This window comes from Lissotriton helveticus, chromosome 4_1 (genome assembly GCF_964261635.1).
Source record: "Lissotriton helveticus chromosome 4_1, aLisHel1.1, whole genome shotgun sequence".
In the NCBI taxonomy this organism is placed as follows: Eukaryota; Metazoa; Chordata; class Amphibia; order Caudata; family Salamandridae; genus Lissotriton; species Lissotriton helveticus.
In genome coordinates, this window is record NC_136063.1 from 333,325,770 (window position 1) to 333,351,666 (window position 25,897).

Genomic DNA, 25,897 nt, shown 5'->3' on the forward strand with positions numbered 1-25,897 from the left:
TGTCAGTGGATGGTCTACTATTAATTGGGACCCACCCTCCTGCAGAGTATGACTAATACAGGTATTGCTGTCTTGCTGGTGGCATATAGCAATATACAGTTGTTCTATTTTTCCCTCCAAAACTTTAAAGTTCTCACTCATGCGCTCCACAATCTGTGTTAGTATAGCCTCCTTTGCGGATTCAAGGGACGTTTTAACAATTTGTTCCAAAACCCCAGTAGTATTCCCTATTTCAAAATCATTTTGGTCACAATTGGCTTCTGTCTGGGTACTAACAGTTCTTTCCATTACCATTTGCACTTCTGCACTGGAATTAGATTTTAACCCTTGGGCTACCTCCTTACTTTCTTAGCCCTGGTTTTTCTTGCATCGAGAATGGCTTTCTTTTTTACTCGCTGGTCATCCCCCTTTTTCCCTGCTATTAAATTTTGCTTCCTTAGTCTGGATACCATGGCCGGGCTGGTTGTGCTGTTCGTTTCATCATGCTCTAGGGGTAGGGAAGCAGTAGAGCAATTTAGTAAGGGTGTTTCGTTTGAAACTATTATTGTGGGCATTAAGGGAGATGGTTGCGGAGTATCTAACAATTTGGGAGAGCACAAGTGCCTGTGTGTGGGGATATGTACCGGTTCAAGAGATAGACGCCTTTCTGCAATTTGAATCTCATGGTTTAATAGAGATTCTGCCCTGATAATTGTAGCATCCAATGTGGCAGCAGGGCCCTTGTGTTTGCTCATGTTTTCGTATAGCTCAAAACAACGTGAAAGGATGAGGGAGGACTGACTCAATAGTTCCCAACCCCTCTTTTGGAATACACAGTCAGTACAAATGATTCAAGCTTACCACATAGACTATCAATGTCCAATTGTCAGAGGAGTGCCCAGTCGAGTCTCTGCCGGTCCCTGACGGGCAAGGATGGGCCTGCCCTGCGGGAGCCCTTGAGCATCTTTAGCGCCTCCTGGCGCTTTCACTGTGACGCGATGACTGGCGCCACAGGGAGGATGCTGGGAGATGGAGTCTCGGCCCCCGTTGTACTCGCTGGTAGCGGGAGTTGGTGGGAGGTTGGCGATGCAGCAAGTGGCTTTGCAGTCCCCTTGGGCTGTTTCCTGGTCAGTATGACCGATGCAAAAGTTATGATTGTTAACTTTATTACGTAGACCTGCTATGTTCCAGAATAGAACACTTACTTTTTTTGGGTGGATATAGTCCACAAACGGATTCTGTCTGGTGGCTTAATTCAGGACTAGATTGCTCGATCTGTGTGGGATTACTAGGCAATCTTTGGTCTAAAATGTCCCTAATCATGAAGTCTAGCCCAGGAGCTTCTCCTTCTTTAGTCGTGTTGACCATCAGATCCGTACTCAAAAAGTAATTACGGACTACATAGATTATCCTATTTACCACATCCTTTGCTGTATCGCTCTGTTCCTTTTGAGTAGGTAGTCAGTCGTTTGCATCCAAGGATTGGAGAGGCCCAAATCTATTAACCACCTCCAGATTATAGGAGTGATAGCCGTTGGGCTGAATAGGGGGTTTGTTTCCTTCTTGTCGGGTAGAAAATTTAGGCTGATAAAAATAGCCCAGAGGCAGAACATTAATACCTGAGTCAGTAATGTTTCTGCTCCTGGCTCTAATTAAAATGTCCCTTACCAAGGAAGGAGCACCAAAAGAAAGAGCAACAAAATCTCCCTTACAACTTTCCAAACTATTGCCAACCCAAGGTACACGTCTGACCATTTTAAATTCTCTTAACATTTCCCTGGTGAATTCAGTTCTATTCCCTCAGCAATGAATGGCTTTGTTCCGCAATCATATCCATGTCTCATCTTCCCCTGGGCAGGGGGCGGGGACGATAGCTAAAATCACAATGAAAGGGGTAGCTGCCGGGGGCAAATTTAGACTGGGTCGACTACATAGTATGTTGTGTGTATCAAAGTTAATAGGTCAGGTTTTTATTGGTGGCTCATGTTCATATCTCGCCCTGGTATGTATATCTGACCAACCCTTATCTTTATTATCAGGTGCTACAGGGAATTAGGATTTTACGCCTTGTGTTACTTTTGATGTACTTAAAGGGTCAGTTTTACACATGTTCCCCTTTTGCATTGTTAGGCTCTGATTTCTTACAACTTTCTCCAGACTTAGCTCAATTTTCTCTAATCTACCTTCCAGAGTGCTGATAGACTGTTTCAGGTACTCTGATAAGTCCATAATCAATTTAGTCATTTTCCCGTTTTCATTATGGAGACCATTTCCTGCATTATTTAACCAGGGTTCAATACCTTTTTCCTTTGCTGCGTTTTTCGGATTAGTTTTAGATGGTCTGTTCTCGAAGGGGGCTGGGATATTACTCGGGGGGAACTATCCGGTGACTCAGCTGATCTTGGATTACAAGGTCTTTTAGATGGAGGTAATGTTTCAGCATCCAACTCACTAATAGAAATATCATCTGCAATTATCTGGATGCACCCATCTTTTAGTATCTCTGGGTTTGAAGTGCCCAGGAGGCGGGCTTCTTCTGTCTCTATTTCAGGTGGAGATGTTTCCTTGCTGTTGCTAAGTAGCCCCAGTGCGTCTATATTTAGAGATTCTTCAACACAGGATATCTGCATTTCTATAGCACCCACAGCCCTGGTAAGGTAATTTAGCAGGTTCATATTCACATCTTTGGGCTTGCTTGAGTGCTTGGCAGTAGTGTTAGCTGTTAATTTTCTTTTCCCCATGTTAATCACAGATCCAGATACAGTACTACAAAGGTCAAAACTTTACAAAAAGTGCCCTTTTTGCCAATCACTTAGTAATTATAGGATTGGCCAGTAATGCACATAAAAAATATTAGATAGAAGAGTCAACTTGTTATCAATGAAAGTACTTGCCCCAGAGATAATGTTGTTACGGACTGAACGAAATCAGAAATCAAACATCAAGGGGGTAGCCCAGCCTCATCCAGTCTCTGATGGACTAGGACAGGCCCGCTGGGCAGAGGCTGGATGAGGCTGGGCTAGGCTACCCCATTTGGCCCGGGCACGATCGCGCGCGTCCTGTACTGTGGGAGCCGTGGTCCGTTTTCATGCGCAGCCAGGCGCTGGGTTATGATGATGGTGCCTCCTGGCGCTTAGACTTTTGGGTAATGCAGTCCTTCACCCAGGCTACAATGGCATGCAGTAGATATGGTGAAGCAGGGCCCCCAGTGAGAAGAGGAGTTGTGTGCCTTGGACCCCCCAACAATGGTAAAGTGCAGCATGCCTCTGGTCTTGTAAAAAAGATGCTCTGTACTGAAAGGGCGTCCCCTTTAATATACACACTCAGATAAATGTCAAGCTTACACAGCAGATGCACTTTCTGTAGCTGTTCAAGTGCACTACATTCCATTAATAAAGTTACATCACAAAAGTACATAAGGTCATACGTACACATATATGTGGCTTAATTAAGCAAGAAAGGGTGGAGCCAAAATTACGCTGCTCCACAGTCAGGGACATGCCGAGACACTGATACTCCAGTTTCTTTTAGAGGCATCACACTCGTCATTCAGGAGGTCTGGTGGTTCAGGACTTCAAGAATATTCACAATGTAATTGCTATTTGGTGTTTCAGGTGATATTAGGATTCATTTTCCCCATTTAACCCATTAAGATTAATTCCCTGCTGAAGCTGCAGAATGTATAGTTTTGGGTGGTCTATTTAGAAGGGTGAAGAGTGGCAAACTTCCAAAGAGGCGGTTGAAAGGCTACTTCTCATAGAGCGGAATGGTACATATATTAAACAAATAACCTATACAGCTGTATCAGAGTTACTTTGTCAAACAGCACTAAAATATATGTTAAATGTTAACAGGGTCAAACAAAGAAAGTTGAAATATATCTTACCTTTGACTTAAACAATCCTTAATAGGACAAGGGAGTAGAGAGACAGAGGTAGAGGTAGGAAGAGAAGAGAAGATTAGCCAGAGAAAAAGAATCAACAAAGGTCCATTAGAGTGAAAGTTCACTTTACCAGGGGGTCACAGGGCAATTGCCCAATTTGCCCATGCCGTTGAACATCTCTGGGTATTGGGTGATGCAGTTGAGATGAGTAGGCATGAGAAATGTCCATCTTATATGCAAGAAAAGTATGCTAGGGATAAGGATATAATGCATGTGGAGAATAGTCTAATACTCTATAAGAGCAAAAACAAACCTTAATTAGCTTGCAAAACACAGAATAGTTATTTGTATTAGGGCTAGTAGATTCTGTAGAAATGCCTACCCGCCTGCATGGGGCAAAGTTAGCTTGTTAGAATCTGAAAATTGTGGGTGTTGACCAAGCATCCTGCCCATTTCCCATGTTTTTGTTTGCCCCAGAAGGATACTACACAGACCCAAATAGCCATGTACAAAGTCTTGGTTGCAGAACAATGTGTACAGTCTTACTTTATTGGCTGTGATCGACAAAACTGCAAAAGTGTGGGATTTCTAATGCCTTAGGCGTGCCTCGAGTATTTAAGCCACTATTAGGCTAGAGGTAACCATTTTCCTTTCGGGATTCCAAGCTACAAGGAAACATTCAACAAGCCTCCCAGTGTGCCAACCCATGTTCCTAAAAAAAATAGTCTGGGTGAGCTCTAATCTTCTGAACACTCTTCCAAGCAACTCAAGTACAGAGAGAAAAAACAGGTTAATGCTGTTCCACGTACCTAAACCCACCTAGTCCTCCCCATCACACTCATGAATATCAGGACCCTACTTTATTTCACTAAGACCTAGCAAAGAAAGGCAACCAAGTTAGGTTGAAGTTAAGCCTGGAACATTTTCCTAATACAGTTTGAATAGAAGTCATGTAGATATGGCACACATTGAGCATATGTGGAAGCCGTTATAGCAACATCATGTAAAAGAAAGAAGTTCAACTAATACCATAAGTGCTGCAACCAAAACTAATATTAGGCTTTATTGTGCGAAGTAAGGATTCTGTAAAAACGAACTAACCAAAAACAAAAGGTACCCTACTGATAATTAATGATAATCTTGTGTGTAATCCTGTGTGTAACTAATGTAGTGACTTCAACTAATAACTTCCCTGTCTGCCCTCTGGAGTTGCATTTACAGCCAAATAGAGCTTCAGTTATATCCCTTTTGTACAATTCCTCTTACCATGTAATATGGTCCAATGATACTAAGATTGTCTGTCTATAGTCTGAGATCACCTCACATGCTGGTAGTGTACATCAATGCCGTTATTAACAACTCCAATGATAAATGCACAGCAGGTGTCTATTTCCAGTTCCTCTATTCACCATTAAATCTATTCTACCCTGTTAAGGTTGCCCAGTAGTTGTTACTGTTGAGAAAGGATACACAGTGCAGGATCTTGACAGAAACAAAGTAGCTAAAAGGGAATGTTAGAAGTACGAAGTTGTATGCTGCAGTAACAATGGAATCCAGCACTGCTGTCTCATGACACCTGCCATAAATCATCATGCTTTATCTAGAACATATCTCCAAATCACCGACGTAATGCCTCCTGAAGAATCAGCACATACCCCCACATGCATCAATGTGATAAATTGCGAATTCTTATTTGCGAAAAATAAGGAATCGCAAATAAGAATTCGCAAAATGGGATGCATGAAATTATTCGCAATTTTTTAGCGATTCGGTAAAAATCGCAATTTTTACCGAATCGCAAGGAAAATGCGATTCCTTAATAGCGAAATCGCATTTTGCGAATTCGCTAATAAGGAAAACACACACATGATGAATACTGAAGTGATTGAAGTGTGCCTACCTCTGAAACTAATTACAGACACCTATTGGCTACATTCAACTTGAGTTTGGCAGTTTGGAAAGAGTGTTTGGAAGGTGCTGGAGAGGTTTCTGTTTTCTCCTGTGATAATGGAGCCAAGCAATGAAGTTTTGGAGCCCCAACAGCAGCAGCAACAGCCCAGGAAAAGGAAAGTCAAATTTAGTGACAAAGAATTGGAGATACTAATTGAGGAAGTGACAGCTAAGCATGAACAGCTTTTTGGGAAAAATTCTCTAAAAGTACCTGAGGCTATGAAAAGAAAAATTTGGATTACAATACAGGCAAAGGTCAATGCTGTAGGTGTTGCCCACAGAGACATCAACAATCTCCAGAAGAGATGGTATGATTTGCGCAGCAGAGCCAAAGAGAAGATTGCGACACGCATTAAATCATCAAGGAAAACTGGTAGGGGAACTCCAAAAGACATACCAACTACCCCTTGGGAGGAACTAGTAGAAGGGACTTTACCAACAGAAGCAGTGATTGGAGTGTTTGACATAGACACCTCTGAGCAGCCAGGACCAAGTCAAGGTAAATTTTTTCTGAAATCAGGGTACTATCATTGACTGCATTACTTGTCATTAATTTTGAAATGTTAAAAATGTGTTAAGTACATTTTTGGTCAAAGTGCATGACATTTTTGATAAATTTAGCTTTAAAAAATTGCATCATGGGACATGTAGTTTTCAAAATATTTCTTTATTGAAATCACAAAAACAGGGTTTATTTAAGGAAATATGTAGAGCCCGTTTAAAGAGTATTTGTGAGCCATGCCTCAATATATGAGTGTCATATGTTAACCTGTAAAAAAAGAGTAGGCATTGGGAAAATTTTTGTAACAGTTTACTCCCACTGTCTCATTTTCAGATGCAGATTTGGATGCTGAATTCATTCAATTTGCAGAGTCCTTTACACAAGACTTATTAAATGATACTGGTAATAATTTTGACCCACCACCTTCACCCACTGTGGAACCACAAAGTCAAAGACGCAGACTGCGTCAACTGGTAGACACAGAATCTGAGGCAGAGGATAATGTGAACACTGAAGTCCCAAATACAACAGTGAATGCAGAGCCTGCACAAAGGGGCCCAGGCAGGCGTCAAAGACTGCGACAATTCATTCGGCGTCGCAGACGTCCTTTTCAAAATCATGAAGCAATGGATGACATTGTCAATGGAAGTGTCATTGAGAGGAAGTTATTAAAAGTACAGCGCCTGCAAGGAAAGGATATTAGGGTTATCAAGGGTACAATCACCAATATGGCCAAAGACATGAACATTATGAGTACAGCACTTGTCAACATGGTGAATGTGTCCTCAGACAAAATGGCATCAGCAATAGAGACACTATCTCAAGCAATGCAGGGCAACCAGGGTGCAGTTTTGCAAAGAGCAACAGTAGTAAATATGCATTCCAGCACAAGAGCCATGCACAGAATGTGCAATAACACCTCAAAATTGATAGAAAGTACTGTTGCCATTCAAAAGGAAATGATGAAATGTTATGGAGAGCTGTCCTCTGGCATGAAGTCAATGCAAGGCCTCATTTCAGAGCACCATCAAGGGCAAAGTATAACTCAACCAGAGTCTGCAGTCACTGCATCTTCTGCTGAAAATCCAAATCTTAAAAGCAAAGCTGCTTCAGAAAGAAGAAGTGTGAGAAATGTAGCCAAAGATACCTTTAAAAACCTTATTTCAAACCCTGTGCAGGTTAAAGCATTGGGGTTAAGAGGAAGGAAAAAATGAGTAATAAGGGGGATATTTTGGGAACCTTATTTTGCACTGTTTATGAATGTCAATATCCATACCTTTGAAGGTTACATTTAAATGAGATTTTTTTTGAAAAACAGCAGATATGTTTGAATAACAGCTAACTTTACATTACTTTTGACCTGAAATAAATTCCAAAGTTACAGCAAAAGCATGTTTGTTCTGTGTCATACCTTTATTTAAAAGTAATGCTGAGTTATCTCTGCTCTCCTTCTCCTTCCCTCTGCTGCATCAGGACCATTGATTCTAGGTTGGGGTTGGTGAGGTTGGTTGTGGTTGTTTGGGATGTTGTCTTCAAATTCCAATCCAAGTCCTCTTTTCATGGCTACATTGTGGAGCATGGCACAAGTGGCAACAATTTTGCAACAGACATCAGAACGATATTGTAATGCACCTCCAGTTTTATGAAGTATTCTGAATCTGGATTTCATTATTCCAAATGTCCTCTCAATCACATTTCTGGTAGAGATGTGAGCTTGGTTATAATTTTGCTCTTTGCGGGTTGTAGGGTTGAGATAAGGAGTCAGGATAAATGTTCTCACACCATAAGCACTGTCACCTATGGAAAAGTGTTAAAAAATTTAATTTGAATGTAAATTTGTAAAAACATTCCTTGGCTGAAAACAATATGAACAACACAACATGATAACTTACCCAATAAATATCCATCTCCAAAATGTCCAGCTTCCAACTTAGTGTATTTGGCACTCTGTTTAAATATGTAGGAGTCATGAGCACTTCCAGGGAAACTAGCAACTAGGTCTGCGATTATGGTTTTTGAATTACAAATGGCTTGAATGTTCAATGAATGATACAATTTCCTATTCCTAAAAATGTACTCATTGTGAGAAGGTGGGCATATGGGAATATGAGTACCATCTATACAGCCTATGACATGAGGGAAATGAGCCATATTATAGAAGTCCAACTTTGTCTGTAAAAGTTCCTGCTGAGTACTTGGAAAAACTATGTAATGCCTGATCCTCAACAACATAGCATTTAAAAAATTTCTGAAAAACCTTGAAAGGGAACTCTGTGACACCCCCCCAGCAATGGCAATCACACCTTGAAATGAACCAGAAGCCAGAAGATGTAGGCAACAAAGTACTTGGACATGAGTAGGAATGGCTTGTGTTCTAAGGGTGGGCCTCTGTAGTATAGGATCCAAATCAGCAATTAATTCCAGTATAGAATCTACATTTAACCTGTATTTATCATAAATTTCTGCCTCAGTCTGCCCAAATAATTTAATGCGCACCCTAAATATCCTTTCACTCACTACTCTGCGCCTCAAAGCAGCTCTCAATCTCCGCCTACGTGCCAAGACAATGACTGCAGCCATGGTGAAAGAAAATGTAATGGTGAGAGTGTCACTTTTATAGCAAGAGCAATGAAAAACACATGTGCGTTTGGTTAAGAAAAAAATAACACCAAGTCTGAGCTCTTCTTATTTTAGGAAATGCTATTTGCGAATTTACAGAGAATCGCAAATAGCGTTTTTTCATGCATGCCATTTTTTCTTAAAAATGAGCGATTCCTTAAATTTGCGACTTATTTAAGAATTCGCTACCGATATGCGAATTCTTAAATAGCGAATTTTCTCAATAAACATGATGCATCCCAATATTGGATTTTGCATTCGCCAACGGCCAAATTCTCCGATTCGCACCGTTTGCGAATACAAAACACAATGATGCATGTGGGGGAGCGTCAATAGAATCCACATTGGCCTAAAACTGTAGGTCTGCCTTATCTATGGTGAAGTCAAGTAAACCCTCCTATTCCACGACCATGCATTGAGTTACATTCCCAGTCTAACGGAGTCCCCATGGCCCACTGAAATTTGATTAGAGTATGATCCGAAAGCAATGGACAGGGATGTGTAAATCCCAGAGACAAAGGAAAGATCTTGTAGTGGCACAGTGAAATGATGAAGCCAAGAAAAGATCCCCGAACCCCAGAGAAGGGCGTACATTAACATGCTGCCAGGAGTCAGTGAGGCACATTCATTGCCCAAACCCAGGGAAGATAAAATTTGCCAGGATGCTACATTGCGTGCTGTGTGTACGATATGGACTAAGTGTATCAATTGACAATTCATGTATATTCTAACTGGACAAGATATTGAGCCGCTCACAGATGGGGTGGGTTCTGTATAATTTATCAGTGGTTGGGGCTGTATCCTGAGATGCTTTTTGAAATGACTTTTAAATGGAAGGACGGGATGGGTCTTATAAAATGGTGCTGTGGACGCCGTATTCTAAGTGGAAGGACTCTTTGTGGGAGGTTTTTGTATTGATAGTGGTTGTGTTTGAGTGGCTTTGCCGTTGGTTAGGCTGGTTGCCACAGTAAGTATCTAAAGATGTGTAGTGCCGCCTTATTCAATGTGGCTAGACCCTCTGAATTACATACTGTGCCGTACTGCACTTCTAGAAGCCACTTCCACTGTACTGGAGAGCTAGCAGTGGCTCCCGAGCTACTCACTGGAGACACCTGGGCTAGACACGCTGATTTACACACTGTGCTCGACTGCACTTCTGGGAGCTACTTCCAGGGTACTGGCGAGCTACCAGTTGCTTTGAAGATACCCATTGGATACCCATTGGCTAGACCCTCTGAACTACATACTGCACTGGATTGCTTTCTGGGAGCTACTTCCAGGGTACTGGCGAGCTACCAATTGCTTTCAAGCTACCCGTTGGATATCCCTGGGCTAGACCCTCTGAACTACATACTGTGCTGGCCTGCACTTCTGGGTGGGTACTGGCAAACCACCCATTGGAGAACCATGGCATAGATACTTGGTACGCTGACATTCATGTGTGGAAAACAATGCAGCATTTACTAATAGTATAGGTTACTGCTTCAGTTTAGTGAGTTTAAATATATTTTTGTGCTGCCTTTACTTTGTGGTAAACTGCATTCCGGATGATGTGTTTGATATTACCATGATTCAATTATTATTTGCTTTTTTCATGAACACAAAGCTCTAAATGCCAAATATAATGCAGAAAGCGCGTCCCTATGGTTAATCGTGCTCCAAATTTGTTTTGGGTTTCTACCCTTACCTATATAAAATGCTTATTTGCTTCACATGTTTTTAAACTATTATTGCTATCATCTCCTTTCGCATTTAGTCTAATTTGATTTATTTCTCCATGCTCAATTTGAACTATCATTTTTGCCATGGATTTATGATATTTATTTTATGAGATGACATTTTTATGTTCACTATTTCAACGTTGTGCTATTTCTGCTGTTACCTGATGCTCTGCCCTGGTTGGGCATGCACTGAAACTTACCTTCATACATGAAGGCACATTTTCAAAGAATCCAATCTCATTGGCTTTACAGAACATCAGAAATTCCGCACTGGCATCATGGTCCATTGAAGATCGTTTACTGGGGTATCTTGGTATTTCAGCTTTTAAAGGTACCGAGATATCAAGTCCTGGTTCAACAATTCTTAATCAAAAAACTGGTACATGCAGTATGCACCGCCTCTGAGCGAAAGAGTTAATGCCTTTAAGAACAGATGATAAATTAGAATTCTTATAGTGCCCTCTCCACCATGTGGCAGCAATTGCAAGATAATATTTCTTGTGAAATCAGTATTTTACGTTTTAATGTAATTGTGTATTGATTTTTCGCAATCACAGGCGTCCTTTCGAGAACACTGTGTATAACTTAGAAAAACCCATGATTTCGGCGATGTTATTTGTTATTTGATGTTATATTTAACACATTTGTATAGCATTGTCACAAGTAGTATAGCACCCTGATCATAAAAGCAATCTATTATTGAAATGTTAATTTATCTAACCTCAGTTTGCCACTGTTTTCCCACCTCCTAAAAATGGATGTCACACATCTCAGCTCTCAGGCATGCTTAAGCCGCTCCAATTTTAAACACCCATTTAAACTTGATAGCTGACCATTGTTGTGACCACTCTATGAGTGTGCAGCAGTGGGGAGCCTCTTTACTTGACCATGGCTGAAAGTGTAGTGACACCAGGTCCAGAAGCCAGAGAGGCCCACTGAACGCTGATTATTGCTGCATTCAGAGGACAGCAGGAGGTCAATTTCCTTCGTTTCAATAGAGCCCATGACACTCTGGCTACGTCACAGTGCTTGACTCTTTATGCAAGAGATTTGGGAATTATTTTTCCTCCCCAGGATTGATCTGCTGAATGTGCTTTTCATATTGCCCTCTTCTGCTCTGACAGCTTCACATTTAATGGAACTTCATTGCATCTCTTAGCAAGATTTGGCTTTCGAATATTGTTTACGTGTTTCTGTAGGTGTTATGGAGGGGTATTCTGTGTGGTGAGATTGCTGCCCCATCTCTTGGTCAGAGTATAGTAATAGGCTACACCACTGTAGGCCATAGCCATAATGTACATTTTACATAAGTCCACTACTGCCAAAATGCTATTTAGATGAATATATATAAAAAAACAACGGTTCTTTTTGGACAATATATGTATAGCTTATACAATGAGGAATAATGGCATAGTGTAACGGTGTTTGGATGCTGATAAAGAAAGCCAACGTAATCAAGCATTTGCAATGCTATAGGCCTCGCATTCACGCAAGTTTGAGCTATTGGCATTGTAAATAGCAATGCCACTTATTTATGTTTTGGGTTTTAAAACATAAATAAAAGGCCTTGTCATTTACAATACTAATAGCTTAAACTCTTGCAAATGTGAGACCTATTGCATTGTAATAAAGGGCCTTCTCAACCGCTTGCTAGATTGTAAATATCAGAGGAAGAGATGGCCTGCGACGTCTTCAAAGTAGTGATAAATAGTGCAGTGAAGAAGATGTGTAAGGGTTGTTAATTACACAGGCACAAAGTGTGAAGTGAGAGTTACATATGGTCCGAGCTATAAACACTAACAAAGCAGGAGGAGAGGGTTATTTCCTACCGATTCCGTGATTTGAGTTTGCAGTGTGGCATTGCGTAATGTCATTGCTATTTTTGGCTTAATTGAAAACACTTCAGCTGTAGTAGGGCGCTGGCTTCACCTCCTGGTGCAGGGCGGACTGTGCTTTATGGCAGGCATGGAGGCAGGGAGGGATGATCTCGGCTGCAGTTCCAGGCTCGTACAGTGCCCCGGCTGCAGCTCCCGCCTCGTAGAGTGCCCCTGCTTTTACTACTGAGCGAGAGGCTCTGAGGTGGTGGTATTGGTGGTGGTGGTGCTGGTATTGGTGGTGGTGGCATTGGTATTGGTGGTAGTGGTATTGGTGGAGGTGGTATTGGTGGAGGTGTTATTGGTGGTGGTGGTATTGGTGGTGGTGGTATTGGGGGTGGTGCAAATACCACCGATACCAGCACCACCAATACCACCAATAGCAGCACCACCAATTGGTATCAGTGGTGGTATTGTTATTGGCGGTGGTGGAATTGGTGTTGGTGGTACTGGTATTGGTGTTGGTGTTATTGGTGATGTTGGTGGTGGTATTGGTATTAGTGGTATTGGTGGTGGTATTGGTATTGGTGGTGGTTGTATTGGTATTGGTGGTGGTGGTATGGTGGTATTGGTGGTAGTGGTGGTGGTGGCATTGGCAGTGGTATTGGTGGTGGTATTGTTATTGATGGTGGTATTTGTAGTGGTGGTGGTATTGGTGGTGGTATTGGTGGTGGTGGTGGTGGTGGTTGTATTGGTGGTGGTGGTATTGGTGGTGATGGTGGTGAGGTATTGGTGGTGGTGGTATTGGTGGTGGTAGCATTGGTGGTGGTGGTATTGGTGGTAGTGGTATTGGTGGTGGTGAGGCATTGGTGGTGGTGGTATTGGTGGTGGTGGCATTGGTGTATTGGTGGTGATATTGAATGAATGAATGAATGAATGAATATAAAACTTGTAAAGCGCTAACTTTGCCCAAGGAGGTCAAGGCGCTAACAGCAGAAGATACATGCAGACATCAGAGGTGCCCCTAAACCATCGTCTGAGGAAATAGGCAAGTTTTTAACATCTTTCTAAAAAGAGTGTGTGAACATTGTCCAGCAATTTCATTAGGAAGAGAGTTCCACAATTTAGCAGCAGTCGTTGAGAACGATCTCCCGCCCCATCTCAGCCGCTTTGCATCTGGGCACCGTAAGAAGATCTAAGGTTCCTAGTAGGGACGTAATGATGAAATAATTCTTTAATGCCGTCCGGGCCCCGGCCATAGAAGGCATTATGAGTAAGGCAGAGAGCTTTAAACATGACCCTACGATCAATTGGATATTGGTATTGTCGTGGTATTGATGGTGGTGGTATTGGTGGTGATGGTATTGGTATTGGTGGTATTGGTAGTGGTTTTGGTGGTGGTATTGGTGGTGGTGGTGGTATTGTGGTAGTGATATTTGTGGTGGTGATATTGGTGGTGGTATTGGTGGTGGTGGTGGTGGTGGCACTGGTGGTGGTATTGGTGGTGGTATTGGTGGTGGGGGTGGTATTGGTGGTATTTGTGATTGTATTGGTGGTATTTGTAGTGGTTTTGGTGGTATTTGTAGTGGTATTGGTGGTGGTGTTGGTGGTTGTATTGTTGGTATTGGTGGTGGTGGTATGGGTGGTGGTGGTGGAATTGGTAGTGGTGGTATTGGTGGTAGTATTGGTGGTGGTGGTATTGCTGGTATTGGTGGTGGTGGAGTTGGTGGTATTGATGGTGGTGGTATTGGTGGTGGTGTTGTTTTTAATAAAACAGGCTTTTGAAAACAACCCTCAGGTGGCTTAGTGCAGATGGCAAGTGACACAGATGTGCTGTTGTCAGCTTCAGCCCATTAGCACATGATTATGTGCTACCTGGAATTTACATGACTTAATTTGCTAATCATTTCTAAATCCATTTTACTTGGGTGGTTGAAACAGACAGGAGATAATACTGGGTTAAAGTGATTCAAAGTAGGCGCCCGTGTTACAGGGGCATCGTGGTGGTTAAAAGCACACAAGCGGTTTCGGATGAAGCAGCACATGTCTGGCCTGTAGTAAGAGAAACTCAATAAAGTAAATAGTGCTTACAGACTAAATAAAAGGTCCTGTGTCACAACCAAAGTAAAGGGGCCAGTAGCCATGGGTGGTTACAAATGAAGACAAGGCTGTACTAAAGAGGGACTAACAAGCCTATTAATGAATCCGAAGGCAGCATTTACGAAGGGCAATGACACAAGCCAATGAAAAATATGGGCAGCGGGTAGGTGCTGCTTCTCTCCCTTACTCAACTACAGTAGTCTCTCAGAGCAAGCAGCGCATGTGCGCTGCCACTAGGTTCGACCTAAAAATGACCCATATGAACCATCGCGTCAGAAGGGGGTCTCCAGAGCATTCACACGGATGGGGTGAGAGCGACAAAAGGGAAAAAGATGGAAATAGTAGAGGGAAGGGGCAGAGGAGAGAAGGGAGGGCAAGAAGGAGGTAGGGTGAGAGGAGGAAAAAAAGTAAGAGGAAAGGAATTGTAAAGGGGGTCACCATAAGGAAGAACAAGAAATAAGAAGGGGTGAGTAATGGGAGACATCAAGGAGAAGGGGTGGAGGGAGATATATAAAGAGACAGAGAGAGAAACATTTATGTAGACGTGGTAGAGGAGTGGGAGAAGTTAGAAAGTGGTGAAAACATGTGCCCTGAGAGATGACAATGAGAGAGGGCGTGAGGAAAATAGAGAGAGGGCAGGAGAAAAAAAGAGCAAGAGAGAAGACAAGCAGCGATGAGGAAAGTGGAATGTGGAGAGAGGTATTAAATAGAGAGGGAAAGCATGTGGGGGAAGCAAGTGAGAGGTTGAAGTGAGAGCTAGACAGGCAGAAGGAATGGAATTCGAGAGAAGACAGATCACATGGACAAACATACATTGGGGAGTGGTGTGTGGTGCACAGGAGAGTGTGAGAAACAGGGTATAGTAAATAATATACATAAATAATGAAGAAGCTTTTCACCTTCACAATGCTTTCACCTTTGGCCTGTTAAAGGTTTCGCATTAATCAGTAAAGTTAATACATCCCTGATAAGCGAATCAGGCTGGCACACAAAACTATAATACACAGTGCTAGGTTGCTAGGCTCTCTGCATCAACCGTAACAAGTGTCATGTTACCCATCTTAATTAAATTGCATCTTTAGAAACACATTTTATCTCAGGTCCTACGAAAGGGCATCATTTAAATAATACCTTAAATGTAAAGGTATATGAGGGATACATTGTGAATTGTGAAACATAGTGTACAATGTTTGTTCACCCTTGGCCCTGCACCTGCTGGCACACTTAAACCAGCCAGTTCTGGAAAGAAACATCTGAGGATAGCGACTACTGGCAAGTCCAGGGTGTTGTAATGCACTATGCACAATCTGTATTACTGCGGGTTATGGAAAGTCTGTTTAGACATTAATGTGGCAAACAAGCCAGGAAGCCCACTGTATACACACTCTGATTAGACTATTATCAAACAACCCACCAGCCAGTGGGATTGTTTTGGCCACAATATAAAAACAACATCGTAAAAAACTTCTGTTCTGTGATAAAATCCTGATCTCGCAGCTGGTGGGGGCCACTGTCTTTTTTTCAGCATTTTAGATGGGGCAGTGGGTGTCCCTTGATCAGTGCTGGGGCTCTGTGCACAAGTGCCACGACTCAGAGAGCAGTAAGAGGGATCAGGTCCACCTGACAAGCTCCCCCACAAACAATACAAGGAGTTGGAGAGTGGTTAGGCGATGGAAGAAGAGACCGAAGAGTAGAGAGAGTGTGAAGGGTAGAGTGCCAGGGAAAAAGCCAGTGCGGCTGCACCACACACTGATGCACGAGAACCAGCGAGCCTTACCTCCAGGCGATAGCAAGCACTCCCGAGCTGTGGTCACCTCTATCCCATCCTCCTATTGAATCCTCTGTCCATAGCACAGGGCAAAGGAGGCTTCGTCGATCCCTGTTCTGCTACTGACGCTGCTGATACAAGCAGTGGAATTAAATGGGAGAATAAGGATCTTATGGTGGGTAGTCAACATGGCGTAGCTTTACAACTTCATTACTTTAGCACGTCACACTTCAGAGCAGCCGCCGCAGCGCTTTTGGTGGCCAAACCTACTGCACCAGAGATTGAGGTTTTAACTGTGTTTACTTTACATGGATAGAGACAGTGGCATGTTATTATTTACACAGCAGTTATGCACCCACAGAATTACAATGGCTATAGAGTTAACACAGTATGGCCTGAGAAACCAACTTTTGAGGTCATACGAGCTGGCTACTAAATCTTTAATCCCAATAAGTAAAATTTTCTCAAACTGCTCCCTTTGAAGAGGGCTTTGTCTTTTTTTTCTGAATGGCAGACACTACTTCTGAGCCTTCAAAATGTAACCCGAGAGCGAAAGTCAGAGATAGAGTGCTAGTGACCTTACTACTGGGTTTTGTGTAACTGTAAATTCTTTTTAAATGATCCATCCACGGATCAGCAGCGATGTTACCTGCAAGGAGAGTACTGAGAACTGCATAGTTTGTTAGAATGTATCACTTTCCAGAACATGATTGTAACCTTGGACTTGTACACCAGCTCCAGTGACACCCGGGAGTTAGCCTTAACTTCCGTTTTCCTCTTCTTAAGAGCCAATTTGCAATTTGCTCTGAATTTGATTATCTCATCCCTACTCCTTTTTTTTATGCAAGGAAAGAAGAAACAAACAAACATTTTCAAACACAGAAAACACATCAGTGGGCAAGTAGAGACATAATCACAATAATGCAAAAATGTAAAAACAGCAGAAACAAATTAGCAGAGTAACTTAAATACATACTACATAAGTGCTTGAAAAACAAGAAATACAAAAAAAACTATAAAACAGTCGGCCACGGACTAAGGAAGAAGAGAGACAAGACATATATAGAAAGAACTCTATGTTACTTCTCACTCTGTTAAATCCAATCTGTGATCAGGGCCCAGATTTCCCCCCCCCCCCTTAATCTCTTCCTGTTACCTTTGGTCTTGGAAATTGCAAATTCCAAATTGTACATTGATAACAGCCTAGCCCTCCAGGTATTAAATAAAGAAGGTTCGGGAGAAATCCAATCTTTTGTAATACAAGCACAATGGATCCCCATAGCAATGAAGAGTAGTGCAATCTTTGATTTAGATCTTATATACGTGTCTGATTCTGATCTGACTCCTAACATTACCAACTCTCCTGTGATATAAATTGGTGATCCTAATATTACTGAAAGAAAAGATTGAATAGACAAAAGAAAATCCGCCAATTTGGGACATGAAAAAAACATATGCACTGCATCTGCAACAAAGAGACTACACCTGCTACATTTGGTTCCATCTCCTGTGCCCCATTTGGTGATTTTACTCGGGTTGTAATATAGATCATAGATTGCCATATATTGCTGTGCGCGCATATTACTACCAGTCAGCAATACTTCATTTGCCAGGGCTTTGGAGGTATTCAACTCAGATTCGTCTATATTTAGCTTTGTAGCCCATTTTTCTTGACGTTGCTGGAGGTCATCTGGCAGTAGCTTTATCAAATCGTTGTATAAGGTACCAATAGGCATCCTTTTCTCCAACGCCTCTATTAACGGGAATTTTCTAAGCTTACTCAGGATATCAGGACCCAACGAACTCAAAAAACTATGGATTTGCAGATATTTTAAAAAAACTCATGCTTTGATAGCTTATATTGTGATTGTAAATCAGTAAAAGATAGGATTTGTCCCTCTGAACATATCTCGCCTAGACGATCGAGCCCCTTCTGCCGCCATTTAGCAGTGATTTGGTCACGAAAAATAAGAGGGAGTATGTCTGCGGCTTCAAAGGGGACATAAGCATTCATTTTGGGGAGCCCAAGGAATCACTTCACCTGCCTCCAGACCGTGTAGGCAGCCTTGTAAATTTTAAACTTGTTCTTTTTGAAATAACTAGGTTCCGAAAATTTAACAAAACTACTGTTTGCCTCCTCTCCCAGCCCAAATGCGTATATTGAAGGGGTATGGCAAAGCAAAGGGGTGACCTTCTCGCCGATGACAAGAGGGGAAATAAATTGCAAGGCTGCGGCCCAATAATAAAACAGAAAATGCAGAATCCCCCACCCCCCACTAGATCTTGGAAGTAGCCTTTACTTTATCTAAGACCGGATTCAAATTGATTTTGGGAATCTTATTAGTTGGCAAGCACAATTTTATTCTCAAATATGTTGCTTCCGGAACGGCAAGGATGCCGTCTGGAGGGTTACCCCCAACGCAGATAATCTGTGTTTTGGTTAGGTTTAGCTTGTAGCAAGAAAAAAGCCCAAACTGTAATGAAAGACTTTCAGTTGCTGGTAAGGCAGAAGACAAATCGGTGGTAAGGATGACAATGTCATCTGCGTAAGCTAGGGCTGTATACTCCGTTCTACCTGCTATAACTGGTTGAATATGTATTGACTGTATTAATTTAGTGAAAAAAAAAATCAATATATAACGCAAACAGTAAAGGTGAGCTCGGGCATCCTTGCCTCGTACCACGGCTAATTATGAAGGGCTCTGACTCGCTCCCCGCCAATCATATACACGTGGTCGGTGACTTAGAAAGAGATTTTATTGCTAAAAGCATATTCGGTATCAGGCCCTTCAGCCGTAGGGCCTCCCATAAAAATGACCAAGGTACCCTGTCGAATGCCTTCTCGGCATCCAACAGGGTGATTCCGATGGGGGTCTCAGTGGCTTCTGCCCAATCCATCAATGCTATCACACGGCACACACGGTCGGTCATGTCACGGTCGGGTATGAACCTGTGTTGTAATGGAGAAACAAGAGATGCAATAACCCTAGACAGGCGGGTGGCTAGTATTTTTGAGAAGATTTTACTGCCTGCATTGATTAGTGATATTGGTCTGTACGAAGATAGTAAAAGAGGAGGTTTATCTTTTTTTTTTAAAAAGCAGTTATTGTTGATTCGCCTCAGGACCTTGGGGCCAATCCCTTTTGTGCACTCTGACAAACTTTCAACAATTGCTCTTTTAATGTCACTGAGAAGGTTCTAAAAAATTCCAACGGGATCCCATCTGGTCCCACCACCTTTCCCAACGCGAGGGATACCTCCTTTTGAGTAACATCTACCTCTAGTTCTTCTTTTTGATCAAGAGTTAATGTCGGGAACTCAAGATCTCCCAAGAATTCTGAAACTTTTCCCTCTATTTCAGTATTATCCACAGTGTTATCCTCATTTAAATAAAGCTGGGTATAACATTTTTTAAAGGTCTCCAATATTTTCGCAGGTTCTGTGAGGATTTGCCCCGTCTCATCCTGAATTGAATCAACCCTACTGGCTACCTCTTTCTGCCTTACTCTCTTAGCAAGTAGACAACCTGAGTTCTCCCCCACCTCATACAGATCCGAACGGTTTACATCGATCTGAGATGCTAATTTAGTGGAAAATATCTGATATACTTTCATCTTTTGAACAGCCACGTCAGTCATTATTTGATCATACCCCTGGGAACAATTAAGTGCTGTAATAAGTTTAGTTTCGAGAACTCGTAATTTATTTAACTCTTCATCCTGCTCTCAATCTGCGCTGTTTACTGACAGAATACCTTAAAGTCTCTCCCCGCACCCTAGCTTTAAAAGCGTCCCAGACCATATTTACTGAGGCAGAGCCGACATTAAATTTAAAGAACTCGGGTATCCACTTAGCCATTTGTTCCTGATAGGCAGAATCAAGTAATAACTGACGTTCAAAAGTACAAGATTTTCTAGACATTTTATGCGGGGTTTCTATTTCTAGTTCCAGGATTAACGGATTATGATCAGATATTACTTTTGGGAATGTATTAATACTAGCATTTGTCAATAATCCTATGGGTGAGAAAAAATAGTCAAGCCAAACGTGTTTCTGATGAGGGGCAGAGAAGAATGGGTAACCAGGATCGGAAGATCTTTTAACCGCCATACATCCACTAATCCAAAATCATTAAGAAGACCCTTAGTCGCTCTAAAGATCTTGTTCTTTTTTCCTCATAGCAGACAGTGGTATGAAGGTCCACGTCTCCCCGGGTATGCAGATTAAGGTCCCCACAAAAGATAAAGGGGGACAGCCAAGATGCAAGTTCGATACTCAGGTCATTTAACATGTAGGGATCATCTGAGTTGGGGCCATATATTGAACATATGGTACCTGTGAGTTTGTCAATCTTACAAATCAATGATCACCCAGCGAACGTACTGATCCACTTTAGCACGTTTACATTCACCCCATCCATATTTCTTCAGGATAGCCACCCCTCTTGTAGTTGTGCCTTGACGTGTGGAACACACAAGTTCAAAACCCAGGTCTTTCAGCCAGGCTCTGTTAATCCAGGCAATGTGGGTTTCTTGCAGACAAATCAATTCTGCACTTATTGTTCTAACGATCTGAGCTGCAATTCCCCTTTTTTTCCTATTGTTTAGCCCACAAATATTGACATGAACAGATAGAAAATCTAGCCATCAGCACAGAAGAGCTGTTTTTACCATATTTGAAAGAGCCATATATTTTTTCCTGTCCACACTTGTTGATAATACACGTTGTTATTAAAGAATCATTAAAACAAAATACGTATACATATGCAAAAAAAATGTATTATAGCATTGCTTATTAGTTCTAGAAACAACCAAACCAACTGCTGTGTTCCTACCATTCCTTGCTCCACAGCCTCCCCCACCCTCCCCTCCATACTGCTGCTATTCCCCACCCCACCCTCCCCCAAACCCACCCAATTGAGGCACAGGGACTGACTAGTCCCTATTGGTGACGGAGAGAGAGGAGTATGTGCTCTCCCCACCCTCCGTCCCCCCAAGAACGTGCTCAAATTAGAGAAAGAAAAAAAAATAAGAGAGGGCTATAGTGATACCACTAAACCATGTTTCCCTTACAGTGAACTCAAAAATTCTTTGGCTGCTATTTCGGAGGTAAAGAACAATGTTTTCTCCTTAAATATAACCTTGAGCTTTGCAGGATTTAGTGGGAAAGCTTGGCCCCCTTTCGCTTGCAGTGGCGAGATAAGTTGGCGCAAATGCCAACTTGTTTGTAAAGTGGCCTGACACAAGTCAGGCCGCAGAAAGAAGTCGCAGCCTTTAGCTCTCCGCTTTCGATCGGGCCTTGCTAAATCATAAAGGTGCTCGCGGAGTAAAAAATTACTCAGACAAATAAGGATTGCCCTTGGTTTAGAGTCAACTCCTCTACCCCTCCACCCCCCCACAGGTATGAAAAGGGAATCTGTGCACTCTTTGAAGCTCTCTGTCCCATTTCCAATCGGTTAACTTTGGGAACGCTTTGGTACAGAGTTTAATTACAAATTGACGAATGTCTTTCCCTTTAAGCCCTTCAGGGATTCCAAGTATACGCAGATTTTTCCTCCTTGACCTATCTTCAATGTAAATTAATTTCCAGTTAATATCATCACGATTAGAATTCAGGGCTGAGACATCTGCCTTCTGCACCGTGAGGTCGTCCTCCATTGAGGAGATTCTGCCTTCAACTTCTCCTAGCCTTCCTTCAGCCTCTCCAACTCAGGCGGATAGGTCATTACATGATTTTACCGCGCGGCGCACCGTATTCTGGAGTTTACGAACTGCCCCCTGGACTCGTAGACTCTCTGCCTTTGTCTCCTCACGATGTGACATGATGGCATGATATATAGCTGTTAGGGTAATAGGATTATCCGAGTCTTCAAGCCTAGGACCCACTCTCGCTCTATTATTGTTTGAACCACCATCTTCATTTATTGTTGCGAGTTCTAGGAGTGGTGAGCCATCATTGCTTATTGCGTGGGGTGATACTGTGCTATGCAACCGAGACGGTTCATGTGGTTTACGAACCGTGGTTTGTCCGCCAGTTGATAGCAGGCTGTTCTCCTCTTCTTCCAGAGGCGCTGAGCTAGTTAGACTTTTGTCATCTGTCCAGTCGAGGTCCAAACTCTCCCCCTCTGAACCCACAGAGACATCTGACATTGAGTAGAATTTCTCCCCTGAGCCACAAGAGTCAACCTCAATCGCCATTTCTGCTGAGGGGTTCTGATTCTCCAGTACATTTTCAAGAGTAGGAGGATAATGAGAAGACGAAGCCAATATGGAAGGATTTAGTTCTTGAACAATAATCATCTTGGGGGGAGATTTCCCCAGAGCTAGGATCCTTTCCTGGAGTGGCAGAAATAGCGCTACTTATTTCACTGCGGCTAGTAAGAGGAGATAAGGCAAGTACATGGTCCTGCTTAGGTTTGACAGTGAGTTTTTTTTTTAAATCTCTGGAATTACTACCCCCTTTAAATCTTGAGGATCGCTTATCACTGAGGGTACCTCAGTATCTAAAGGTACCTTTGGGGCATTGATTGATGTACCCACAGCTCTTGTTCCTGCTCCATCCTTAGGCGGGTTCCCCTGCTCTGAGGGAATCCGTGGTAAGCTGCTGGCCCCTTGCTCCTGTGGAACCTGTGGGGCTGCTGGCGATGTGCCTTCAGCCACTACTGCACGCGTCTTTGGGCCTCTGGTGGCCGCGCTGGAGCTAGTGTTCTTTGGCCCCATCCCGACTGAGCTCAGACTACATGCCGGGCGCTCAGCAGACCGGGTGCTCCCAATTGCCTTCGCCGTTTTCCCGTCCTGAAACAGCCGTAGCCTCTCCAGATGCCGCAGGCTGAACGCCGACCTCCCGGCAGCACCGTAGCAAAGCCCCGCTAAAGCAAGGTGAGGTCGGCGTCCATGGCAAGGAAGTAGAAAAAGCCAGCACAACATGCCGGACCCTGGGCTCCGGTTGCAGAATGTCACTTTAACTTAGGGCGGAAATTTCGCCTCGTAAATCAGGCCATTGCGGATCTCCGAAGCTGCCAAAGTTGCCGTGAATCACTGTGTCCGCAAAAAGAGGGAAGCAGGGGGAGAGGAATCACGGAGAGCACTGTGTCCCGTCTCACTCGGACAATGCTGCGTCCGCCATCTTGCTCCGGCCTTAAGATGGCTTTGTCTGTAGGAAACACCGTTTATAACAGCACAGAAGTAGATAAATGAGCAAATATTCCAACAATTAAAACAATTAATTTAGAACATAGAATGTACAGTGCTTACAGGCTAAATAACAGGTCTTGTGTAAAAACCAAAGTAAAGTGGCCAGTTGCCATGGGAGGTTACAAATGAAAACAAGGCCATAATAAGGAGGGACTAACAAGCCTATTAACGAATCTGAAGGCAGCATTTATGAAAGACAATGACACAAGCCAATGAAAAATATTGGAGAAGAGTGTGCACGGCTTCTCCCCCATACTCTAATGCAGCAGTGCCACTAGGCTCAACCTAAAAATGACAAGCAACGGTTTTAGCCAAATGATATACACTCTGTATTCAAACATATAAATGCAGAAAGTACAAGGTGTTCCATGTGAAACGAACCCACAAAACACAAGAATGTAAATATAGTGAGACAATAAAGTAAAAATAATACAAAAACAACCAGTTAACAATTAAAAATGTTAAACTCGAGCCCTCTTTACAATTAAAAGGGTCAGATATGGTTTGTTAAGCTCAAATCGAGGACTTTTTGACCCCTTAACAATTGGGGATCTCATCAGGACCAATTGGAAGGGGACACCTGTAATACAAAACAGTGGAATGTATTTTAGAGGGAGTAAAATGACCCATAGGATAGTTTGATGATCAGGGATGTAAAGGAGTGTTAGAAACGGGGATCTCTATTTGTCAAAGGTTTGCACATTTGTCCAAGTAGGGACCCTTCTCCCTAGTCCTGGTAACTGAGTTGCACTCCTAAAAAAAAACATGCTCACCCCCCCTTGTAATCTTGGCATGAGCAGTCAGGCTTATCTCAGATGCAGTGTGCAAAGCATTAGCACATAACTAACAGTAATACAGTGAAAACACTACAAAAGGACACCACACCAGTTTAGAAAAATATCCAATATATCCAAAACAAGACCAAAACGATATGAATCCAACATACAATACTTAAAAATATATACTTTGCAGAAATATCTCAAAAACACAGTTCTTCTGAGTCCATAGCTCCATCCGGGGCTACCACGATGCTGAAAACAACAGAGTCTTACAGTTCCAGCCGACAGCTTCGGTATGGGCCAGAGAAAGCGTGGATAGTCTCATGAACAGTACCTTTCTCGTTGCAGCTGGCACGTTGGTGCGAGCCGGTCGTGGCAACCGTCGTGGTTGTGTTGCAAAATGGAAGCAGTGCAGTGTGCGGTGCCCTCTTGATGCAGGGCAGGCAGCAGCTCAGTGACGATCATCCAGACGGCATAGGTGAGACCAAGGTTTACGGTGCATTGTGAGGTGGTGCTTGATGTGCTGCTGGCAGGTTGCACTGCAAGCAACAGAGCCGGTTAGCGGGAGCTGCGTTGTTTGGCCCAGACTGCTGTGCCCCCAGCCACGATGCGGTCACGGGTGTTGCAGTCAGCAGCAGCGATGGCGTCAGTGAGACAAGGATGGTGAAGTGAAGCGAGGCGGGGCGGAGTGCAGTGCCCATAGGTCACTGTGCAAGCAGCGGCTCAGTGGTGGCAGCACCGATCTTCGGTGTCGGTGAGACCAGGGTTGCAGTGCAAGATGTGAACGTACCTTCTGCGGTGCTGTCAGGACACAGAGCAAGCAATGGAGTCGGTGACAAAGTCAGTTGCGTTTCCCTTCTCTGTGGCAACTGAAACTGCGGTTCCAGAAGCGGTACCCAGAGTATCCATGAGACTTCAGACCTAGAGGCAAGTTCTACTTTAAGCACTTAGAGATACTCAGCACAAGTAAATAAAGTTCAGACTAGTCCTTCCACTGCCCAAGGTAGAAGCAACAACTGAAAGCCAACCCAACAAAGCAACAAAACAGCAAAGAGTTAGTACTCCTCCTGGCAGCTCGTCCAGGTCTTCTTCTTGGCAGGTTCCTTGATTCCAGCGAGTTCTAAATTGTTGGGGTCCAGGCCCCAATATTTATACTCAAAATCCCTTTGTTGTCTCAGGCACACAGAGTCTGTACTTAGTCCAAACCAGTTCTATCCCCTCTGGCCCAGCTTCCTGGCAGGAGGTGGAGACAGCATTGTCCAAGGCAGACAGGGCTTATTCAGGTGCAAAGGAAATCTCCTCCCACCACTTTAAATGCAGACTGGGCCTATTCAGGTGTTAGTGAAAACTCCTCCCAATACTTTGAATGCAGCCCAGGTCTATTCAGCCCGGCCCTGACTCATTCAGGAAAGGCAGGACACACATCAAACACCCCCTTTGGTTGCCGTCTGAAAGAATGCACCTCCCCAACCCCTAGCACTCCAAAGCAAGACAGTCAATACAAAAATCAGCAGAGGCACATAGAATGGCTAAGCAAGAAAATACCTACTTTCTAAAAGTAGTATTTTAAAAAACACCGGACATTAAAA